Source organism: Vulpes lagopus, chromosome 3 (assembly GCF_018345385.1).
Source record: "Vulpes lagopus strain Blue_001 chromosome 3, ASM1834538v1, whole genome shotgun sequence".
NCBI classification, from domain to species: domain Eukaryota; kingdom Metazoa; phylum Chordata; class Mammalia; order Carnivora; family Canidae; genus Vulpes; species Vulpes lagopus.
The window spans coordinates 99597582-99620812 of NC_054826.1; the positions used below are offsets into that span (position 1 = coordinate 99597582).

Here is a 23231-nt window from a genome sequence, read left to right on the forward strand (position 1 = left end):
ACTTGAGTCTTCTCTGTCTCTGTACAAGCTCTGATCATAGAGAACTCCCAATGAAGCCATACATGCAGGCTTGGGAAAAGAAGGTATTGTAGTAGGAGTCAGGGCTGTGGGCATTTGAGCCATTTTTTCATGTAATCTGTGCACTCAGGGCCTGCTTGGGCATGATCTCATATATACCACTTCCATGATGGATGTGCTTCTGTACACACCCAACTTTATAACTTACTGGATCAGATAACACCCAGTTCATGATAAGCAACTCAGGTTGTGTGGTAATTTGGTGGCCCATAGTTAAGCATTCTCTATTAAGGCCCAGTACCAGGACAAAAGCTATTTCTCAAAAAGGAGAGTAGTTATCTGAAGATGAAAGCAGGAGGCCAGTTGGTTCTTGGGATGGGCCAGCCCTTCCACTGCATTTAGAACAAAATTCAGACTTTACTGCATGACCTACAGGATGTTTCAAGAGCTCCTCCAACCTTCCTTGCCAATCTCTGCTCAGGCCACTCTCATGGCAGTCTATGGGATCACACTAATGAATGAACAGAAAATAAAGATCCATGACTTAAGCATTCATGAGAGGGTCAGAGCAGAGGTGGAAATTGTTCTTGAGGTCTTAACCTCTAGAGCAGGGATAGAGTCACACAAGAAGTAGGACAGAAATCTCAATGACCTAACAATTGTTGGCCTTTGGCTGCATAGATAGCACCCTTACCCACCTTCTCCACCTATATTGCATGTACAGTATAGCTTTTCCCTCACAATGAAGCAAAGACAAACTCTCTAAAGAGACAGAAACTTTTTCATGGCATGGATGAGAGTTCTCAAAGTTGATTATTAGAATGCAAATGGTAATATTTTGTAGATCTCTATTGCCATAACATGCCACAGACTCCCAGTGCTTCCTTTGCTACTGGAGTCACAAACATCTTTCAATCTAGCCCAAATTAGAAAGCCAAATCCAGAAACCCTGGAACAAGAAATTGGCATTCCAGTTCCAGAATAGGGCTTCCCCTTTTGGGCAGTGTATTTGTGTGTCTGTGTGTATTCGTGCACCTGGGTATGTGTGTGCACAATTGCCAACACAGCCTCTCCTCTACCAACCCCAGTACCAAGCCCCCTAATGAGAAGCCTTCCCATAAATATTTAAATGGACTTCAAAGTCAATTCTCTTGACTGGGAAAATATCAGGAACATCAGAGGAGGGCAGCCCAGGTGGCTCAGCAGTTTAGCATTGCCTTCGGCTCAGGGCGTGATCCTGGAGACCTGGGATTGAGTCCCACGTCAGACACCCTGCATGGAACCTGCTTCTCCCTCTGCCTGTGTCTCTGCCTCTCTCTCTCTCTCTCATGAATAAAAAAAATTAAACAAAATTTTTTTAAAGGAACATCAGAGAGGGCAGCTCCAGTGGCGCAGCGGTTTAGCGCCGCCTGCAGACCAGGACGTGATCCTGGAGTCCCTGGATCGAGTCCCATGTCGGGCTCTCTGTATAGTGCCTGCTTCTGTCTCTGCCTCTCTCTCTCTCTGCGTCTTTATGAATAAATAAATAAAATCTTTAAAAAAAAAAAAAAAGGAACATCAGAGGAAGCCACCACTAGCTACCTTTATTAATCATCATGTTACATATTATGGTTACCCAATAGAAGGTAAGTGCTATAAACCTTAACAGTTTAAAGTTAATGTTATTACCATATGTGTTTGGAAATAATAAGATGGTAAGAGGTCAAAATTTGATTTTTTATTTAGTGGGTAATGAAGAGATACTGTCTCAGTTGGATGGATTAACACAGGGTTATTTAAGAATATTACACAAGGTGAGGGCAGCCCGGGTGGTTCAGCGGTTTAGCGCCTGCCTTTGGCCCAGGACGTGATCCTGGAGACCCAGGATCGAGGCCCGCGTTGGGCTCCCTGTGTGGAGCCTGCTTCTCCCTCTGCCTGTGTCTCTGCCTCTCTCTCTCTCTCTATGTCTATCATGAATAAATAAATAAAATCTTTTAAAAATATGTTTAAAAAAAAAGAATATTACACAAGGTGGGATGCCTGGGTGGCTCATCTGTTGAGCATCTGCCTTTAGCTCACGGCGTGATCTTGGCGTCTGGGATCAAATCCTGCATTAGGCTCCTTGTGGGAAGCCTACTTCTCCCTTTGCCTCGCTCTCTCTCTCTGTTTTTCATGAAAAGATAAATAAAATCTTTTTTTTTTTTAAAAAGAATATTACACAAGGTAACTAATAATGAGTTTAGTTCGCTGTGTAAAACTGGTTGTATACATTTTATCCTCTTCCCATCCTGCATCATCTGATGTTAAGGAAATTGTATGGTGTTGCATTCTCAATTTGACCAGTGTTCCTAATTCCTTTATTTCTACTACAGCTTTAGGCATCCTGTAGGTATCTGGCAAATATCAATGAGAGTGAGAGATTGGGAAATGGTCTCACACCATGGAAGTTGGCCTTCAAGACCGCTCCCAGTGATTTCTGCTTCCTGGTCTTCATAGTCTTTTCAAGTTCCCTCTCACACTGTACTAAGGCAGGTCTGTATGATCACTAGCACACAGACAACAGATGGTATGAAACTTCTAAGATTAGTTTATTTTTTTTAATTTTTATTTTTAAATTTTATTTTATTTATTTATGATAGGCACACAGTGAGAGAGAGAGAGGCAGAGACACAGGCAGAGGGAGAAGCAGGCTCCATGCACCGGGAGCCCGACGTGGAACTCAATCCCGAGTCCCCAGGATCGCGCCCTGGGCCAAAGGCAGGCGCCAAACCGCTGCGCCACCCAGGGATCCCTAAGATTAGTTTAAAAGACACTGTGGCTTCCATCTTGCTCTTTCTCCCTTATTTTTGCTCGGCGGTGGGGGGTGGTGATGGGGGCAAGCTGCCACATTATGAGCAGCCCTAATAGCCCATGTGATGAGGACCTGAGGCCTGCTAGCAACAGGGAAATAAACTTGGAAAGGATTCTTTATCCCCAGTGGATGGGATGCTGCCATCTTGAGATGTCAGATGACTGCAACTGATGGACTGAGGCAGAAATACCAAGCCACACTGCTCTGATTTCTGACCCTCAGAAGCTGTGGAGGAAAACAGATGCTTGTGTGTATGTGTGTGTGCGTGTGCTAATTTGTTACATAGCAATAATTAAACATGCACTAAACTAGTTATCAGACATCTTACCAGGGTAAGGAATGCCCTAAGCCAACACCTCATGAAAATTCTGTTGACTTGGCTGGCTCCCAAGCAACAGTTGTGATGTCATCAGTTAGAACCCTAACTTAGGAGGATCTTGCCAACCACTTGACAGGAAATCCCAAAGCAAAGGGGACTTTTCAGGTGAGCACATTTATGTCTGCTTTCCTCTTTAGTTTCCCAAATAAAGTGAATAATCCAGGGATCTTCAAACCAAAATTGATTCTTACATTCTTTATGTCCACTGATATATTTTAAATGGCAATTTCAACTGGTTACTGCCAATTAGAGCGGATCATTCCCATTTCAATCCTGGGACTTCTTTCAGTTTGGGGGCCTCAACCTCAGAGGAATGTGCAAGAAATGTTTCTTATTTTTAACAATTTTTATATAGGGTTACAAAATTGACCGGTATAAGATACTAGAAAATCATTAATAATATTATTGAAATGAATAGCTCTGTAAGCAAAAATCCCCATTTTATAAAGCTAGGATATAAAATATTTCATGAAAATATCAGGATGCGTATTTGAAAAAGCAGATCTTACTTATTAATGCCTTCCAGTTTCCATCCAATGAGTCATGTAATGTAGACCTAGAACAGGTTTCGGGTAGCAGTTTTTTAAGCTCTTTTGAGACTAAACAACGAAATACTGCACTATTTAAAATGTCTTTTAATATTCTTTTGGGAATTTCCCAATAATATTTTTATGTTCATATTCCCATAATCCCCAGTTCTTCGCCCCTTAATCCCTTAATGGTGGATTTTATCTTCCAAACTACTCAAACGCCATTTATAAGTGTTGGCACTCAAATGGATAGAAATGCAATTTTTAGTCATTTTAAAGTTATTATATAAGGAATATGTTTATTCTATATCCCCCTCCAAAACACATGAATGAGAATAAAGTTCTATTTTACCATAACTCCCATAAATCCCCGTCCCCCTTCCCTCCCTAGTGACTGTTATCAGTTTAGTGTACATTATTCTGTTTTTTTCTTCTATTCGCTTACATAGATAGGTACCACAGTAAAACAGCATCGTTTCGAGGGCCTGTTTTTGCCTAAAAGAATGACTAAATACGTATTGTTCTGCAACATGCATTTTGTTCTCCTCTCCAAAATACGTCCTGGGGAACTTCCAATGTTCGTACAAACAGTATTCCATAACTGGGTCCAGCCATTCCCCTAACTGAAGGGGAAATTAGGCGTCTCCAATAGGTCAGTATTCCAGACAACCTGAAAAACCACCTCTGTATCCAGTTTTTTTACAGGGACTTCTGCCACTAGTAGCTGTGATTTTAAACACAGTCTTTAACCTGTGTCTCAGCTTCTTGGTCGAGAAGATTCTACTACCACCCAACCTTACGGGATCGCGGTAAGGATTAAACCCATCGATATATGTATGGCCAGCTCGTTTTAACAGTCAGCAGCGTTATCTTCTTTGGTTAGGTCCGATCCTTTGGTCTTGGCTCTTAGGAGACTGGACTCTAGCTTGCATGCGCTGAGCTGACCTTCCAAATCAGAGTTAAGTCTGAGGCTGGTGGGAGTGCCTGCCTCCGACAACCTTTATTCTCCCGCTTTAAAGTGCGATTTTCTGACGGTTTCGGCTTCTCTTTCCAATGGTTAACCGGGGTGAGCTCCACAAGCATCCTCCAACATCCTACTCTTGGTCCACAAGCCGTTCCCTTTACTGGGATATCCAACCTGGCTCCTCGCCACCACGCCCGGGGCCCGAGCCCTCTGCCGAGCCGCCCTCCGCCACGCGCTCCCGAGTCCCACAGCTACCTCCCAGCATCTCCGACCGCGCACCCCGACGGCCGCCAAAGCACCCGGCAGCCAAGGGTTTTCTAAACCCGAACGCGCGCCTTTCGCCACCGGATCCGGAAGTATCTCCTCGCGAAGCGGAAGACCCGCCCCAGCCTCCCGCGCGCGGCTGGCGGGGGGCCGGCCCTGCCTGAGGCTCCTCCCCTCCTCTTCCCAGAAGGAGGGGATGGACTGGCCCGGCGCGGGCGTACCCCTGGCGCAGGCGCGCTGGTGGACTTGGTCCTGGGGCGGTGGCCTGTGGGGCGTGGACACTGGGTTCCTGCCACGCCCCGAGGGGGGACCCCAGCCTGCGCCACTGGACGCCCCTCTGGGCGGTCTTCGACAAGGTCTGAAGCTCCGCCTGATGATCACAGCCAATCTCGGTCTTCCCCCCAAGAAGTAAGCAGTTTATCTGTCCAGCATCCTGGTATTTATATTGATTAGCACACACGTGTATATATAGGTTGCGGATCAATACACAAAATACCATATCGTAAGGTGGTAAAACACAGACTCTAAGTAATAATGTGAGGACATATGTGTGGGTACGTATAACTATATATACATATATGTAAATACAGGAAATATACTTTTATTATACATAGGAATACATGTGCTTATATGTGCATATATACATATGATTGTATTTATATACACACAAACCTCAATAAATATATTTATTTATATACTATGCAACTCCAGTCTATAAAAATTTATTTATTTAAAGATTTTTTTAAGGTTTTATTTATTTATTTGAGAGAGAGAGAACACAAGTAGGTGAGCGGCAGAGAGAGAGAGAGAGAGGAAGAAGCAGACTCCACACTTAGCAGGGACCCGGGAATCATGACCTGAGCTGAAGGCAAACGCCTAACTTCTGAGCCACCCAGGCATCCCAAGATTTTTTTAAGTAATCTCTAAACCCAATGTGGGGCTCCAACTCACAATCCTCAGATCAAGAGCCACATACTCCACTGACTGGGCCAGCCAGATGCCCCAATATATATAAATATTTTCTATGTATATGTACATATATATACATATGTATTTATGTTCATATATACATACACATACCCCTACAGAAAATACATATTATTTAGGATTTGTGGGTTTTTTAAAAGATTTTATTTATTCATTCATGAGAGACACACAGGGAGAGGCAGAGACATAGGCAGAGAAAGAAACAGGCTCCATGCAGGAAGCCCAATGTGGGACTTGATCCCGGGACTCCAAGATCATGCCCTGGGCTGAAGGCTGGTACTCAACTGCTGAGCCACCCAGGGATCCCAGGATTTGTGTTCTTATTGCCCTACAAGATGCTACTTTACATATCGACCTGCAACTTACTTTTTTCTCTGGCTCTTTGAGAACCCTCCCCCTTAAAGTAGGTCTATTCTTCTTCCTCCTCCTCCTCCTCCTCCTCCTCCTCCTCCTCCTCCTCCTCTTCTTTTCGGTTTGTTTCATGGTGTTTCTCAACTGGCCTATTCAGAGCTATTGTGGGAGTGGTTAGGAACCAGTAGGAAATATTTTAGGATCTCTGGCAAAGGTGGTACTGGTGGGTTAAAATAGTTTCTTAACTTCCTGCCTCATTTTCCTAGCTGTAACATGGAATTATTAATGGTACCAAACTCCCAAGCTGGTTGTAGGTCCTCATGAGTTAAGGCATATAAATTACACAGAAGTACTTGATCCTTTGTATCTTTCAATAACTTTTATTCCTTGTTTGTATTTTGCCTTGTTAGAGATGATGCTTTCAGCTTTCTCCCTAAGGACGTTTGATTCTTTTTTTTTTTAAGATTTTATTTATTTATTCTTGCGAGACACAGAGAGAGAGGCAGAGACACAGACAGAGGGAGAAGCAGGCTCTCCATGCAGGGAGCCTGATGTGGGACTGGATCCCGGGCCTCCAGGACCACGCTCTGGGCCAAAGGCAGGCGCTAAACCGCTGAGCCACCCAGGCATCCCAGGACGTTTGATTCTATCTGCCAGACATTAAAGGACATCACTCAGACCAGGAATCACGAAGCCCAAGGAATGGTCTCTCCTTCGGTCTTCCTTTTTTATCCAGCCTTACTCTGGGATATTTTTCTGAGCTGAGGAGGCCACCAGGCTCTCCAAACCCTCACTCCCACATCTGCTGTTCCACCTGTGTTCCGCACTGCCTGCTCCAGCCCCCATTTCACCTGGTTCTTTGCTACCCATCTTTCTCAAGTCTCCTTCGCACCTCTTTCCCTTCCTAACCTGACAGTGCAAGAACTCTTGATGTCTGACCAATCATTTTTTTTCTCTCACTTATTGCAAACTCATAAAGAAGACCCTGCGGTTAAATGTGTTAATGAATGAGTTTATTGCTCAGAGGAACACGTAAAACATTTTAATGCTAGAATGACTCCTCTTAATAAATTCTTAACATAAAAGTGTAAGGACGGGATCCCTGGGTGGCACAGCGGTTTGGCGCCTGCCTTTGGCCCAGGGCGCGATCCTGGAGACCCAGGATCGAATCCCACGTCGGGCTCCTGGTGCATGGAGCCTGCTTCTCCCTCTGCCTGTGTCTCTGCCTCTCTCTCTGTATGACTATCATAAAAAAAAAAAAAGTGTAAGGACACGTTTGTGAAAAGGAACTTCGTATTATTTATTACCTACCCGTTCCCGGTAGCTGTACAATGTAGCTTCTCCTGGAGCAAACACATTAAATTTGCTGGCTAGGAATCCTAGAACGAACCTCTAAAGTTTTACACTGTTGAAATTTTTTTTGGTATATTATCTTTTATAATTACCTCTAAGCATTTTCTTTGTTATGCTCACCAATGCCTTAAGGGTGCATTTCTGGAATCAAAACACTTGCCTTCTCAAGGTTAGTTTAGATGAATAGAGTGAAAGCCAAAACAAAATCAGATCTTTGGCCAAACAAAATTTTTATTAATAGTACTATACAAGGAATATGTAAACTCTTCTGGGAAAAGTTAAAACATAGCATTTAAGTCAAGTTCCATTTGACTATACTCTAGCCCATCTTCTTTTCCCTTTTGAGAATTAAGCGCTTCTCATTTTCTATTTGTCCAAATCTCTTTCTATTCATTTACATGCATAGACATATTCCCATAGAAAGCATATAATATTTTGGACTTTAGTTTTTGAATTCTTACTACATATTGTATGTATTGTTCAAAAACTTGCTTTTTCAGTCAATGATTTTACTTCAGGAACTTTTTTATTCCTGCCTTTTAAATACTAACATGCAGAGCTTCTATAACAGAGTTGGACACAGTTGAAGAATATTTTCAGATATACCAGGAAAGATGGATTTCTATTGCCCACATTGCCCTCTTTCTGACTACCATTGCCACCTTTTATGCCAATGACTCCACCCCATTCATTTGCCTGGTGGCACTTTCCTGGTTTTATTTGTTTTTAAGCCATTCCCTTTTCATTTTTGGTAAAATGGGCATCTAATTCTCTCTCATAGTGTTTTTTAACATAATTAATGAGTTAGCATGTGTAAAGTCATATAGATTATATAGAGGATGTACCTTGTATACAATAGTATCACAATAGCATATGCTATTAATATATTATTTGATTAGCTCTAATGTACTTATTACCTTGTAAGCAACTCTTAGAGACTTCATCCCATCACAGACACTGATTGACAGCACTGAGATCAGAGAAACCATCCCGGTAATAGCAAAACTTATTTAATTCTTCTTTATTGTACTAAGCTGAGACATTTTTCAGAAAGAGTTATGGATTTTCTCCAACAGCTCCTGAAGATAATCTGCATACTGAGCTCTTTCTCTCTTTCTTCCCTTACTGTCTTTTTGTTAAGATTTTATTTATATTTGAGAAAGAAAGATGGCAAAAGAGCATGAGTGGGATGTAGGGGGAAAGGGAGAAGCAGACTCCCCACTGAGCTGGGAGCCTGATGTGGGGCTTGATCCCAGGATCATGAGCTGAGCCAAAGGCAGATGCTTAACTGACTGAGCCACCCAGGTGCTCCCCCTTATTGTCTTTTATTTCAGCCTTTATGTATGCTGTCCTGTCTATCTAGAAAATCCCCTCTGTCTCAAGCCCCCATTTCCAGTTTTACAGTAAATCTGTATATGTACAGTTTAATGCTGAAGAATATATGTTCTGACACTAATTGTGAGGTTATGAACAAAGTAATTAACCTCTGATCTGTAAAATTGAAATATTATACCTACTTCATAGTCTTGTTGTACACAATAAATGAGTTAATATATTTAAATCATAAAGAAGAGGTGCCTGGGGCATAGGAACCTCTCAACCATTTGCTGGTATTAATAACTCTTCCTAATGATGATTCTTCATCTTTGCTCCTAGGAAGCTGATCTTTCCTGCCACCACTGGGTGACATCCGCTCAGATACTCTGACCCTGGTGGTAGTGTTCATTGGTCTTTTGCCATTAGAACCCAGGCAGAAAGATTTCTTCTGCGAGTGTGTGATTTTGTGTCTTCATTACTCATTAAGGTGAGTTAGACATTATGCTTCCCTTCTCCCCTGGTTTTCCCCCCACCCCCACACCTCTCCTGGAAACCTAAGAACATAAATGTTGAATGTGGTATGGTAAAGTTAGTGCAGCCACAGGAGGAAACAAATATGAGGCTTGGAAGGAAGAAATCTGTTGTACTCACAGGTCCCAGAGAGGGGGAGTCACCACATGCCATGCAGGGCCATAGGGGAAGCACCAGGTGTTGGTCAGGTGGCAGAAGACCAGAGTGAGGGGAAAGCATGAGCCAGGATCTTTTTTGGGGTTTCCACTCTGCATGGAGTCAGCAGTTTAGGATTGGCTAGTTGGAATAATTCCAGGAGGCTTTGGGCTATAGGGGTGGTCTCTAGTTGGCTGGTACCTAGCCCTGGATGATTTAGGGCAGAGGAAATATTGGCTTGTATGTTATCATTAGATGAGGTGGCTGGGTCTGTATACTTGGGATTGGTTGGTTTGCACTGGTTGATCAAGCACTTTGCTATCTTTAAGATTTGGCTATCCCAGCCCTGGCAGGGACAGTCTCTACAGGCCAGCAAGCTTTTTAAGACGTGAGAGCATCATAAGATATAGACAATTTAAAAACAGGATTACTAAATGCAAATCTGGTTCCTTCTGACCAGAACATTCCTCTGCCTCAGCCCCACTTCACCTGACTTCCTATTACTTATCACTCAGGTCTGTAATGAAATGTGACATGTTGCATTTACACATAACATATTACCTCCCTCCCTTTATATTAGTTTGCTAGGGCTGCCATAACAAATTGCCACAGACTGGAAGCCTTAAGTAGGATAAATGAATCCTCTTACAGTTCTGGATTCTGAAAGCCCAAGGTCAGAGTGTGAACAGGGTTGGTTCCTCTGAGGCTGTGAGGGAAAGTCTGTTCCATGTGTCTCTCCCAGCTTCTGGTGATTTGCTGGCCATCACTCATGTTCCCATGGCCTATAGAAGCATCACCCCAATCTCTGCCTTCATCTTCACATGGTGTTCTCCCATGAGAGTATGTCTGTGTCTGAATTCCCCCTTTTTATAAAGACAGTCATTGGATTAAGGCCCTCATTAAGGACCTCATTTTTTAAAAGATTTATTTATTTATTTATGAGAGAGAGAGAGAGAGAGAGAGAGAAAGGCAGAGACACAGGAGGAGGGAGAAGCAGGCTCTATGCCGGGAGCCTGACACGGGACTTGATCCCGGGACTCCAGGATTGTTCCCTGGGCCAAAGGCAGGCGCTAAACCGCTGAGCCACCCAGGGATCCCCAAGGACCTCATTTTTAAAGAACTTGATTGCTTCTGTAAAGACCCTGTCTCCAAATAAGGTCCCATTCTCAGGTAGTGGGAGTTAGGACACCAACATATTTTAGGAGGACACGATTCAGTCCATAATGCTCCCCTCACAGTTCTCCCCTCATCCCCCTATGTTAGGGCCCTCCATTCTGCACTTTCCTAGTGCCTGTATCCACACCCCAGAGCCCTAAGCACACTTTATTGTAGATGTTACTTTAAAAAATAAAGATTTTATTTATTTATTCATGACACAGAGAGAGAGAGAGAGAGAGAGAGAGAGAGAGAGAGAGAGGCAGAGACACAGGCAGAGGGAGAAGCAGGCTCCATGCAGGGAGCCTGACATAGGACTCAATCCCAGGTCTCCAGGATCACACCCCTGAGCTGAAGGTGGCGCTAAACTGCTGAGCCACCTGGGCTGCGCTAGATGTTACTTTTTGGAGGCAATTCTACTTCTTTCCTACCCAAATATGTCTCTGACTCCTCATTTTTCTCTGTGTCATACACACACTTATATGCTCAAGGGACACACTTAATGGAAAATTGATGAGTGAATAAAAGCATGAAGTGTTGGGGGATTGGGGAGAGAAGATCGCTTGTGTGCATAGCTGTAATCATAATTTAATGTTTATAGTCCAGAGAGCCATTTACAACATTTTCACTAACTTCCGGAAGGAATCCTCTTGGGATTCATTACATTACACTCATAACTTAATTAAAAGGTATTATATATTTAGTTTATAACCAATTTATTATGTTCCAGGAAGAACTCTTTGCAATCAGTTTTATCACAGTCACAATCTAATTTGGGGACACATGATACTGGTTCAATATTGAGTTATAACCCTGGCATTTGACATGTTTCCCTTGGTTATGTTTGATCACATTCTTCATTTAAGGCCTGTGAGTTATTTCAGTTTGTTATTTATTATTTGCTATTTTGTTTCAGCTACTGTGATGAGAGTCACTGCTCATAACATGTTCTGAGTTGTTCTTGTTGATTTATGGAGATCATTTGATTTATGTACGTGTCTTTTTAAAAAATATTTTATTTATTTATTCATGAGAGACACACACACAGAAAGGTAGAGACACAGGCAAAGGGAGAAGCAGGCTCCTTGCAGGAAGCCTGATGTGGGACTTGATCCCTGGTCTCCAGGATCATGCCCTGGGCCGAAGGCAGCACTAAACTGCTGAGCCACCCTGGCTGCCCCTGATTTATATATGTATCTTTTTTTTTAAATATATGTATGTGTCTTTTTAAATCAGCTAACATTTTAGACTCTAATTGGGTTTCTATTGATTATTTTGATTCCCTCTCTCATTTTATTTTTATTCTTGTGTTTCTACATTGGACCAAAACACAAGAACCATATGTAATCATTATGGTAATAACACACATTATGGTTTTATTCCTGAATAGATAGAAGTTATTTTATTTATTTACTTACTTATTTTTTACTCTGCAAGATTGTTTGACACCGGGTATGGTAGGGAGGGTTCCTGGGTAGGGCTAATGCCCCATGTTCCACTCAGCCACGTGAAGAGAACCATGCTAGAGCTGGTGGTCAAGGGCAACCAGCCAGATGAGATCAGAGGGAACATACTGATTTCCAAGTTTTGTGTTCATTTTGCCCTTGGCCCCTTTTTTGGTTGGCTTCCTAGTATCCTACCCTCAGAACTTGAAGCCAATAGCTCTTTGGATTTTGCCCAGAACTTGGTTATTAGGAATGGCCTGTCCATCTTGTAGTCCACTATGCCCTGAAGCTTTTCATTAATTTTCATCGCCAAGTCTTTCTGAGTCAGCCCCTTGCTCTGTTGGCCCTGCTGGATCACCTTGCCCACCTCTAGGGTCACCTGATGATGATCCAGCTTGGCCATAGTCTTGGTGATCAAATGCTGTTTGTTCTGGTCAGCAGCCCATTCTTGGAAATCTCCACATCTTCTCCTCATCTCTGAGCTGCTAAGATGGTCTGCTTGGATTTAGGGCCTTTCTTCACAGGACTGTCACCATGTCCCAGTTGTTCTTGGCATGGCAGTCATGCAGGTCTGGCTGTCCATCTGGTGGCTCTGGGGCAACTGCTCGAGAACTGGACCTGCAATGTTCCCTCACTGCTTGGCTGCTTCGTGATAGAAGTTATTTTAAATTTAAGATGTTACATGATCCTTTGTATGGTATGTTTCCTCTCCTTCCTTTGAAAGTTCATGCCATTATGCATCACCACTCTTTTCTGCATTTGTCTTCTGACTTCCATATCATCTCCTTATGTTCATGGGAAGGCTACAGTCCCCAACTCTGTTTTAGCCATCCTTCTCTTCAAATGAAATGATCACTCTCAATTTTAATAACAAAACAATGCAAAGTCACTTTGGTGTGTATAGTTTCCACAATTTTCTCAAGAAAGTGGGGAAAATGGTGTATCAGAATTAATGGCTCCTTGAACTCTTTGAAGACTCCCAGTGACCACAATTCTCATATTTTTCATGTGCAACACTTATATATTATGTCCAAGCAAAAAATTAGCATTAAAAAAATTCTTAAGAGTGATGTCAGCAAAAATGGTAGAGTGCAGATTTCCAGGGGCTCTCTCTCCCCATAACACTGAAAATCTCCCTTAACACTGAAAATCCTGGTAAAAACTGTCAGAATCAACTTTATCAAAACTCTAGAAGATAGTCAAAGATTTATTTTTTTAAGATTGATTGATTGATTGATTGATTGATTGATGAGAGACACAGAGAGAAAGAAGCAGAAACACAGGCAGAGGGAGAAGCAGGCTCCCTGAAGGGAGCCCAATGTGGGACTCAATCCCGGGACTCCAGGATCACGACCTGAGCTGAAGGCAGACACTCAACCACTGAGTCACCTAGGCGTCCCAAGTCAAAGGTTTATGGCCATGAGGCAAATGCTTAATCATGAGAAAGGTCACTGAAACCAGCAGGGATGAGGATCTGGCATTTTAACTTAGTCTTACCCCATCCTTTCCCAGTGCAGCAGCAGTCTCAAAGGCAGCCACCATTCCCAATGTGCACATCTAGTCCAAAACTTCAGGAGACTTTGATCAAGAAATTCTGCTGGTCTGTTTCAACTTGCCTATGGGTCCTCTGAAGAGCTGACACACAAGGGACCTGCTTTTGTTCTTCCTAATCCAGAACTCTCTCAGGGTGGAAAGATGCCCATGGCTACATGGAGGATGCTCCTGGAAAAGAATGAAAGCCAAATGCTGTCTGGGGCAAGAAATAATGCTTGAGATAAATAATAGACATTCCGAAAGCTGGGGAGGAAAAGCTAGAGAGTGAGAAACTTTGGTGAAAAGGGCTTTGAAAGACTCCGACACACAGTGTAGGACCTAGAAATCCATGTGCATGGCCAGGGCAGGATGCATGCTCACAAAAGACCTGGGAAGATCATAAGCTTTCACCACTGGCTGGTCTTTAGACTCTGCATAAACAGAAAATGAAGGCTTAGGCAGAGTTGTAAACAGCCTGGTTAATTGTTGAAGGAATGCCCCAACACAGAGCTAATCTGCAAAGAACAAGGGAGTTTCTTTCTTTCTTTCTTTCTTTCTTTCTTTCTTTCTTTCTTTCTTTCTTTCTTTCTTTCTCTCTCTCTCTCTCTCTTTCTTTCTTTCTTTCTTTCTTTCTTTCTTTCTTTCTTTCTTTCCTTTCTTGCTTTCTAGAATACACCAAAATGTCCATCCAGTTTTTAATAAGAAAGTATGAAGTATGTAAAGGCACAAGAAAGTATGGCCCATTTCCAGGATCAAAAAACTGAACAATGAATAGGGGGAAATCTGCACTATTGCTTTACTGTGTTTCTCCTTTACTCTCACACAAAGACCACACTTAAAACACTTCTGACACCAGATGTTCAGTGTTTTTTCCCACACCAAAGCAATTCTGTGATACTACCTGGGTGTCCCACATTCTAACTCAATTCTGACACTATCAGTAGTGTCAGATCTCACAAGTCAAGGGCCCACTCTCATGAGAATGCCCCCCCCCACTTCAGATGCCAATGGCAATTAGTAGGTCTTCAGGTTACCCACAAGTTCTATCTAACTTGGCTACAAATCAGAGGTTCTTGTGACTGCCCCCCAACCTTGGATTCAATTATTTGTTAGAACAGCTCACAGAACTCAGTTTACACTTACCAGTTTATTAAAAGATATGATAAGGGATACAGATGGCTGGCCAGATGAAGAAATGCATAGTATGAAGTCTGAGAAGGTGCAAAGCACAGAAGCTTCTGTCCCCATGGAGTTGGGATGCATCAACCTCCTAGCACTTAAATGTGTTCACCAACCTGTAAGCTCTCTGAACCCCACACTGTTGGAACTTTAGGGAGGCTTCCTCATATAGGCATGATCAATTATTAACTCCACTTCCAGACCCTTTCCAAGGTTTTCATCATGGCTTGGTTTTTCAGATGGCCAGCTCCCATGCAGGAGCTATCCAGGAGCCCACCCAGAATCAACTCTTTAGAACAAAAGATGCTCCTACTGCTTTTATCACTTAGGAATTTACAAGGGTTTAGGAGCCCTCTGCCAGGAATGGAGATGGAAACTAAATATTTTTTAAATAATAAATCAAAATATCACAAACAGAAATTATCCTTGAGAAAATAGACATTAAAGCAACTATATTAACTATGCTCCAAGAGCTAAAGGAAATATAAAAAAGCTGAAGAAAACCAGAAGGATTATGTCTTAACAAATAGGGAATGTCAATAAAGAAATAGACATTATAAAAAAGGAAATAAAATAGAAATTTTAGAGCTTAAAAGTACAATAGCTGATATGAAAAAATTTGCAAAGTGGTTCAACAGCAGGTTTGAGCAAATGAATCAGCAAATGTGAAAATTGGTCTGATGAAGTATTTCAACCTGAGAACCAGAAAGAGAAAACAATGAAAACAATGAACAAAGACTTAAGTGACCGGTGGGATACCATTAAGTGGACTAACATATACATAATAGGAGTCCCAGAAGGAGAAAAGAGAGAGGAAAGGGGCAGGAAGAATAGTTGAAAAAAAGATTATGGAAAATTTTCCAAATATGATAAAAAAAAAACATGAATCCATATATTCAAGAAACTCAGTGAGGGCTCCTGGATGGCTTAGTTGATTAAGCATCTGCCTTTGGCTCAGGTCATGATCCCAGGGCCCTGGGATTGAGCCCCACAATGGGCTCTCTCCTCCCCAGGGAGCCTACTTCTCCCTCTCCCTCTGCCTGCAGCTCCCCTTGCTTGTGCCCCTTCTCTGTCAAATAAATTAATACAATCTTTTTTAAAAATTCAGTGAACTCAAGTAGAATGAACACATATTTATACACACCAAGACATAGGAGAAGAAGGAAAAAAAGAATCTTGAGACAGGGGAAGAAGCAACTTATAACATACAAGGATCTTCAGCAAGATTAACAGTAGATTTCTCATCAGAAGCCATGAAGACCAGTAGGCAGTGGGGTTGACATATTTAAAGTGCTGAAAAGACAAAACCTGTCAACCAAGAATTCTATACCTGGCAAAACTATCCTTCAAAAATGAAGGCAAAATTAAGACATTCCTGAAGAAACAAAAGCTGATGGAGTTTGTTACTAGTAGATCTTCTCTACAAGAAATGCTACAGGGGGTGCTACAAACTGAAATGAAAAAATACTAGATAGTAACTTGAAGCTATACAAAAAAATAAAGAACACTGGTAAAGGTAATTACAGGTGAGTGTAAAAGCTACTATTACTCATGAGAGACACACAGAGAGAGGCAAAGATATAGGCAGGGGGAGAAGCAGCTTCCCCATGGGGCACTCCATCCCAGGATCTCAGGACCACCACCTGAGCCAAAAGCAGATGCTCAACCACTGAGTTATCCAGGTGCCCCTGAAGTAGACTTTATTTTTTTAATATTTTATTTATTTATTCATGAGAGACAGAGAGAGAGAGAGAGAGGCAGAGACACAGGCAGAGGGATAAGTAGGCTCCATTCAGGGAGCCCAACATAGGACTCGATCCCGGGTCTCCAGGGTCATGCCCTGGGCTGAAGACGGCGCTAAACCACTGAGCCACCCGGGCTGCCCTGAAGTAGACTTTAAATCAAAACTGTTCTAAGAGACAATGAAGGGTATTATTTAATGATAGAAGAGTGAATGCATTGAGAAGATATAACAATTATGTAGATACCTAACAGAGCCCCCAAATATATGAAGAAAAAGTTGACAGAATAGAACAGAGAAATTGTTCTACAAGAATAGTTTGGAGACTTAAACACCTCACTTACAATAATGAATAAAGTAACTAGACAGACGATCAGTGGGGACATGAAGGAAGTGAACAAAACCATATGCCAGTATTGTCCAGGGCAGATCATATGTTAAGCCACAAAACAAGTCACAATAAATTTTTAAAAAATGGAATCACACAAAATATCTTCTCTGACTACAATGGAATGAAACAAGAAATTTAGAAGGAAAACTAGAGAATCCACAAAATGTGAAAATTAAACAATATTCTTTTTTAAAATGTATTTTTAAAGTTTATTATTTTTTTTAGTAATCACTACATCCAACATGGGGCTTGAATTCATGGCCCCACATTGAGTTGCGTGCTCTTCCTGCTGAGCCAGCCAGGCACACTTAGAAAATTATATATATATATATATAATATATATATATTATATATAAGTATTATACATAAGTATTATATACATAAGTATAATACATAAGTATTATATATATTATATATGTTTTAACATATTTTTATATATAAAGTTTATGAACAATACATTCTTTTTTAAAAATTTTATTTATTTGTGAAAGAGAGAGACACAAGGGAGAGGGAGAGAAAGGAGAGCATACGTGGGGGAAGGGGCACAGGGAGTCCAGCTGGAGCCTCAATCCCAGGACCCTGAGATCATGAGTTGAGCTGAAGGCAGATATTTAACCCACTGAGCCACCCAGGCACCCCTAAACAATACATTCTTTTTTAAAAATTTATTTATTTATTTTAGAGAGAGAGAGATCACGAGCAGGGAGGAAAGGCAGAGGGAGAAGTAGACTCCCTGCTGAGCAGGGAACCTGATGCAGGACTCAATCCCAGGACCCTGAGATCCTGAACTGAGCCAAAGGCAGATGCTAAACCGACTTAAGCCACCTGGGCACCCCTAAACAATACATTCCTAAATAACAAATTGATCATAGAGGAAATCACAAAATAAATTAGAAAATATTTTGAAATGAACAAAAACAAAAATAATCAAAACTTGTGACATGCGGTGAAAACAGAAATTTATAGCTATAATGTCTATATTTAAAAGAAAGGTCTTAAATATATAGCTTATACTTTAAGGAACTAAAGAAAGAAGAGCAAATTAAGTCCAAAGTTAGCAGAGAGAGGAAAAGATAAAGGTTAGAGTAAAGATAAATGAAATCATGATCAAAACAACAGAAAAAAAATAAAACCAAATTTAGTTATTTGAAAAGATTAATAAAATTGACAAAACTTTAGCTAGATCGACTAAGAAAAAAAGAAGACTCAATAAAATCAGGAAAGAAAATGGGGATCTTACTACTGACTTTACCAAAAAAAGCATTATAAAAGAATACTATGAATAATTATATGCCAACAAAGTATGACATAGATGAAATGGACAAATTACTAGAGACATACAAACTCCCAAAACTAACTCAAAAAGAAATAGAAAATCTGAATTGAATGTTTTTATCATGAGTTGGATTCTGTCAAAGGAAAAGCCTTTGACAGAATTAATTGAGAAGATCATGTTCTATTAATGTGGTGTATAACAAATTAGGATATTGAATTGATAATCCAAAACCTCCCAACAAAGAAATCCCAGGACAAGATGGCTTCACTGCTGAATTCTACAAAATATTTATAGAAGAATTATCATTAATACTTCTCAAACTCCTCCAAAAAATAGAAAAGGAGGAAACATTTTGTATCTCTCTATAAGGCCAACATTATCCTGATACTAAAGCCAGACAAAAACATCACAAGAACACTGCAGACCAGTGTATATCATAAATATAAATGCAAAAGTCCTCAACAAAATACTAGCAAGCTAAACAATGATGTGACCAAATGGGATTTCTCAGGAATGTAAGAGTGGGGGACACCTGGGTGGCTCAGTGGTTGAGTGTCTGCCTTCAGCTCAGGTTGTGATCCTGGAGTCCTGGGATCGAGTCCCACATCGGGCTGCCTGCTTCTCCCTCTGCCTGTGTCTCTGCCTCTCTCTCTCTGTCTCTCTCTCTGTCTCTCATAAATAAATAAATAAAATCTTTAAAAAAGGATGTAAGAGTGGATGAACAAGTGAAAAATCAATTGGTGCAATACACCACATTAATAGAAGGAAAAGGAAAAAACCCTAACCTCCTGATCATATTAATTCATATAGCAAAAACATTTGAAAAAATCTAACACTTTGTACTGATCCCTGAGTAGCTCAGTGGTTTAGCGCCTGCCTTCAGCCCAGGATGTGATCCTGGAGACTTGGGATCAAATCCTATGTCGGGCTCCCAGCATGGAGCCTGTTTCTCTCTCTGCCTCTGTGTGTGTGTGTCTCTTGAATAAATAAATAAATAAAAATCTTTAAAAAAAATCTAATACTCTGTCATGAGAAAAACACCCAACAGACTAGCAATAGGAGAGAACTTCCTTATTATAAAGGGAATTTATTAAAAGCACACCAAAAGCACAAACAACAAAGGAAAGAATAAACTCGGTTTCATTAAAATTAAAAAGTTTTGTGTTTTAAAGGACATTCTCGGGAAGCCCGGTGGCTCAGCAGTTTAGCGCCTGCCTTCAGCCCAGGGCATGATCCTGGAGTCCCAGGATCGAGTCCCACATTGGGCTCCCTGCATGGAGCCTGCTTCTTTCTCTGCCTGTGTCTCTGCCTATCTCTCTCTTTCTCTGTGTCTCTCATGAATAAATAAATAAAATATTTTTTTTAAAAAAAGGACACTCTCAAGAGAGTAAAACAACCCCTATCAGAGAAACTATCTCCCAATCATATATATTTTTAATGTTTATTTATTTATTTGAGAGAGTGAGAGAGAGGGTAGAGCACAAGATGGGGGAGGGGCAGAGGGTGAAGCAGACTCCCCACTGAGCAGGGAACCTGATGTAGGGCTTCATCCCAGGACCCTGAGATCATGACCTGAGCCTAAGGCAGACACTTAAATGACTGAGCCACCCAGGCACCATCCCCATCTTATATTTGATAAGAGTCTAGTAACCAGTATAAACAACTCTTACAACTCAACAATAAAAAGGCAAATAATCCAATTTAAAAATTGACAAACTAGTTGAATAGACATTTCTCCAAAGATGAATGGCTAATGAGCGTGTGATAAAATGCTCGACATCATTAATCATTAGGGAAATGTAAAACCACAATGATACACCAGGAAAAGAAAAAAAGTAATAACAGGTGTTGGCAAGGATGTAAAGAAATTAGGACCCTCAAGTATTGGGAATGCAAGACGGTGCAGTCACTGTGAAAAATAGTATAGTGGTTTCTCACGTTAAACATAGATTGACTATATGACCCAGCAATTTCACTCCTAGGTACATACACCAAAGAATTGAAAACAGGTATTCAAACTAAAACTTGTATATAAATGTTCATAGCTGTTCTATTCATGACATCCAAAAGGTGGAAATAATCCAAATGTCCATCAGCAGGTGAATGGATAAATAAAATGGGGTATGTCCATACAGTGGAATATTATTCAGTTGTAATAGGGAATGAAGTACTGACATATCCTACCATGTGAATAAATCTTGAAAACATGCTATGTGAATGAAGCCAGACATAAGAGACCTCATGGTGTGTGATTCCTTTTATTTATTTTATTTTATTTTATTTTATTTTATTTTATTTTATTTTATTTTATTTTATTTTTATTTTATTTTATTTATTTTATTTTTTAAACAAGAGTTTTAAAAAAATTTTATTTATTCATGAGAGACAGAGAGAGACACAGAGAGAGAGACACACACACACACAGAGAGAGAGAGAGAGAGAGAGAGGCAGAGATACAGGCAGAGGGAGAAGCAGGCTCCATGCAGGGAGCCCGACGTGGGACTCAATCCCGGGTCTCCAGGATCACACCCTGGGCTGAAGGCGGCGCTAAACCGCTGAGCCACCTGGGCTGCCCATGTGATTCCTTTTATATAAAATACTTAGAATAGGTAAATCCACAGATACAGAAACAAGATTAATGGTTGCCAAGATTAAAAGCAGATAGGGGGTAACTGCTTAATGTGTAGGTTTCCACTTCAGGGTATTGAAAAAATTCTGGAACTAGATAGAACTAATGGTTGCAGAAACTGAATGTACTTAATACCACTAAATTACACACTTTGAGGGGCACCTGGCTGGCTCAGTCAGTGGAATGTCACTCTTGATCTTGGGGTTGTGAGTTCGAGACCCACATTGGGTAGAGTGATTACTTAAAATAAGAAATCTTGGGATCCCTGGGTGGCGCAGCGGTTTGGCGCCTGCCTTTGGCCCAGGGCGCGATCCTGGAGACCCGGGATCGAATCCCACGTCAGGCTCCCGGTGCATGGAGCCTGCTTCTCCCTCTGCCTGTGTCTCTGCCTCTCTCTCTATGTGACTATCATAAATAAATTAAAAAAATTAAAAAAAATAAAAAATCTTTAAAATGTTCAAAATGATTAATTTTATGTTGTATTTTACCACACTTCAAAAAAGCAATGAAATAAAAATTATTAGAAATGCTCTGTAAGTAGCATGATAGTCTTCAATGGATAGATCTCTAAGGAATTTCTGTGAAGTTATTAAATATCATAGGAACTCAAGATATCATGTTTAAAGAGTTTGGGTTTCTTTTTTAAAGATTTTTAAATTTATTTGAGAGAGTGTGTGTGAGCAGCGGGAAGGGCAGAAGGAGAGAGAGAATCCTGAAGCTGACTCCCTGCTGAGTGCAGAGGCCAACATGGGGCTTGATCCTAGACCCTGAGATCATAACCAGAGCTGAAATCCAGAGTTGACCACTTAGCCTACTGAGCCACCCAGGGACCCCTGGGGTTTTTTATATATATACAGCTCTGTAGCTTGTTTTTATCACTTGATAAGGTACCCTACAGAACTTTTACCCTCAAGTAAATATAGAATAGTTTCTACTCTGATGATTAGTATTATACAGACCTTTACTCTCCAATATGTTAGTGGCTAGTGAGCAACCTGCTATGTGGCTCATACTACATGTTTAAATGATAATATTTGGGGTATATTGGATTAAATCAAGTATATTATTAAAACTAATCTCACTTTTAAAAAGCCTTTTATTTGGGATCCCTGGGTGGTTAAAAAGCCTTTTATTTGGGATCCCTGGGTGGCGCAGTGGTTTGGCGCTTGCCTTTGGACCAGGGCGTGATCCTGGAGACCCAGGATCGAATCCCACATCAGGCTCCCGGTGCATGGAGCCTGCTTCTCCCTCCGCCTGTGTCTCTGCCTCTCTCTCTCTCTCTCTGTTACTATCATAAATAAATAAAAAAAAAAATTAAAAAGCCTTTTATTTTTTAAGGATTTTATTTATTTGAGAGAGAATGAGCAAGAGAGAACAGGAGTGGGGGGGAGGGAGAAACTGAGCAGGGAGTAGGACACGGGGCTCAATCCAGGGACTCCAAGATCACGACTGGAGCCAAAGGCAGCTGCCCAACCCACTGAGCCACCTACGCACCCCTTACAAAGCCTTTTTAAATGGGACTACTAGAAAATTTAGAAATATGTATGTGGCTCACATTATTTATATATTTTTAAAGATTTATTTATTTACTCATGAGAGACACAGAGAGGCAGAGACATAGGCAGAGGGAGAAGCAGGCTCCTCGCAGAGTGCCTGATGCAAAACTCGATCCTGGACCCCGGGATCATGCCCTGAGCCAAAGGCAGACTCTCAACTGTTGAGCCACCTAGGCGTCCCTCACATTATATTTTTATTGGGTAACGTCACTAGACATCAGGGCGTGTTTAAGGCCCACAAGAGTAGATTGAAGGCCAGGAATGAATCAGGGATCCCAGACAGGGCAGGTCTATATTGAATGCAATGTATATTTGCCCTGACCCTCCTCCCTGATGTCCAGATTTTGTAATTCTTACTAGATTTCTCCACGCCCCTCATTCGAGTTGTGTATTTTAGACATTCTCCCATTTAGGTTGTTTCTTTCAATATTATAAACAATTCTACAGTGAACATTCTCTAACCAGAGTAACTTAGACCTGTGTGTCCAATACTGTAGCCACATGTGGACATTTTAGTTGAAATTAGTTGAAATTAAAACTGAAACCTAGTTCTGAGGCATCCTGTGCCACATCTCAAGGGGTGAACAGCTGCATGTGACTAGTGGCTACTGTGTTAGCAAGGACTTTATCATCATTGCAGAAAGTTCTCCAGGACAGTGTTGGCTTA

The 23231-nt window shown here is 41.2% G+C and overlaps 1 protein-coding gene across 2 annotated transcripts in view; it reads left to right on the top strand.

The window, feature by feature from the left end:
• The first annotated feature begins 5270 nt into the window (after positions 1 to 5270).
• USP42 (ubiquitin specific peptidase 42) overlaps positions 5271 to 23231 on the top strand; it is a 73366-nt gene continuing 55405 nt past the window's right edge. Inside the window, exons 1-2 of one of the 2 annotated variants that reach the window (XR_005986926.1) lie at positions 5271 to 5393; positions 9333 to 9480. The gene's annotated coding sequence lies outside the window, so the exon portion shown is untranslated. The remainder of the gene's footprint in view (positions 5394 to 9332; positions 9481 to 23231) is intronic. The other variant, XM_041749951.1, reaches the window with a different exon arrangement.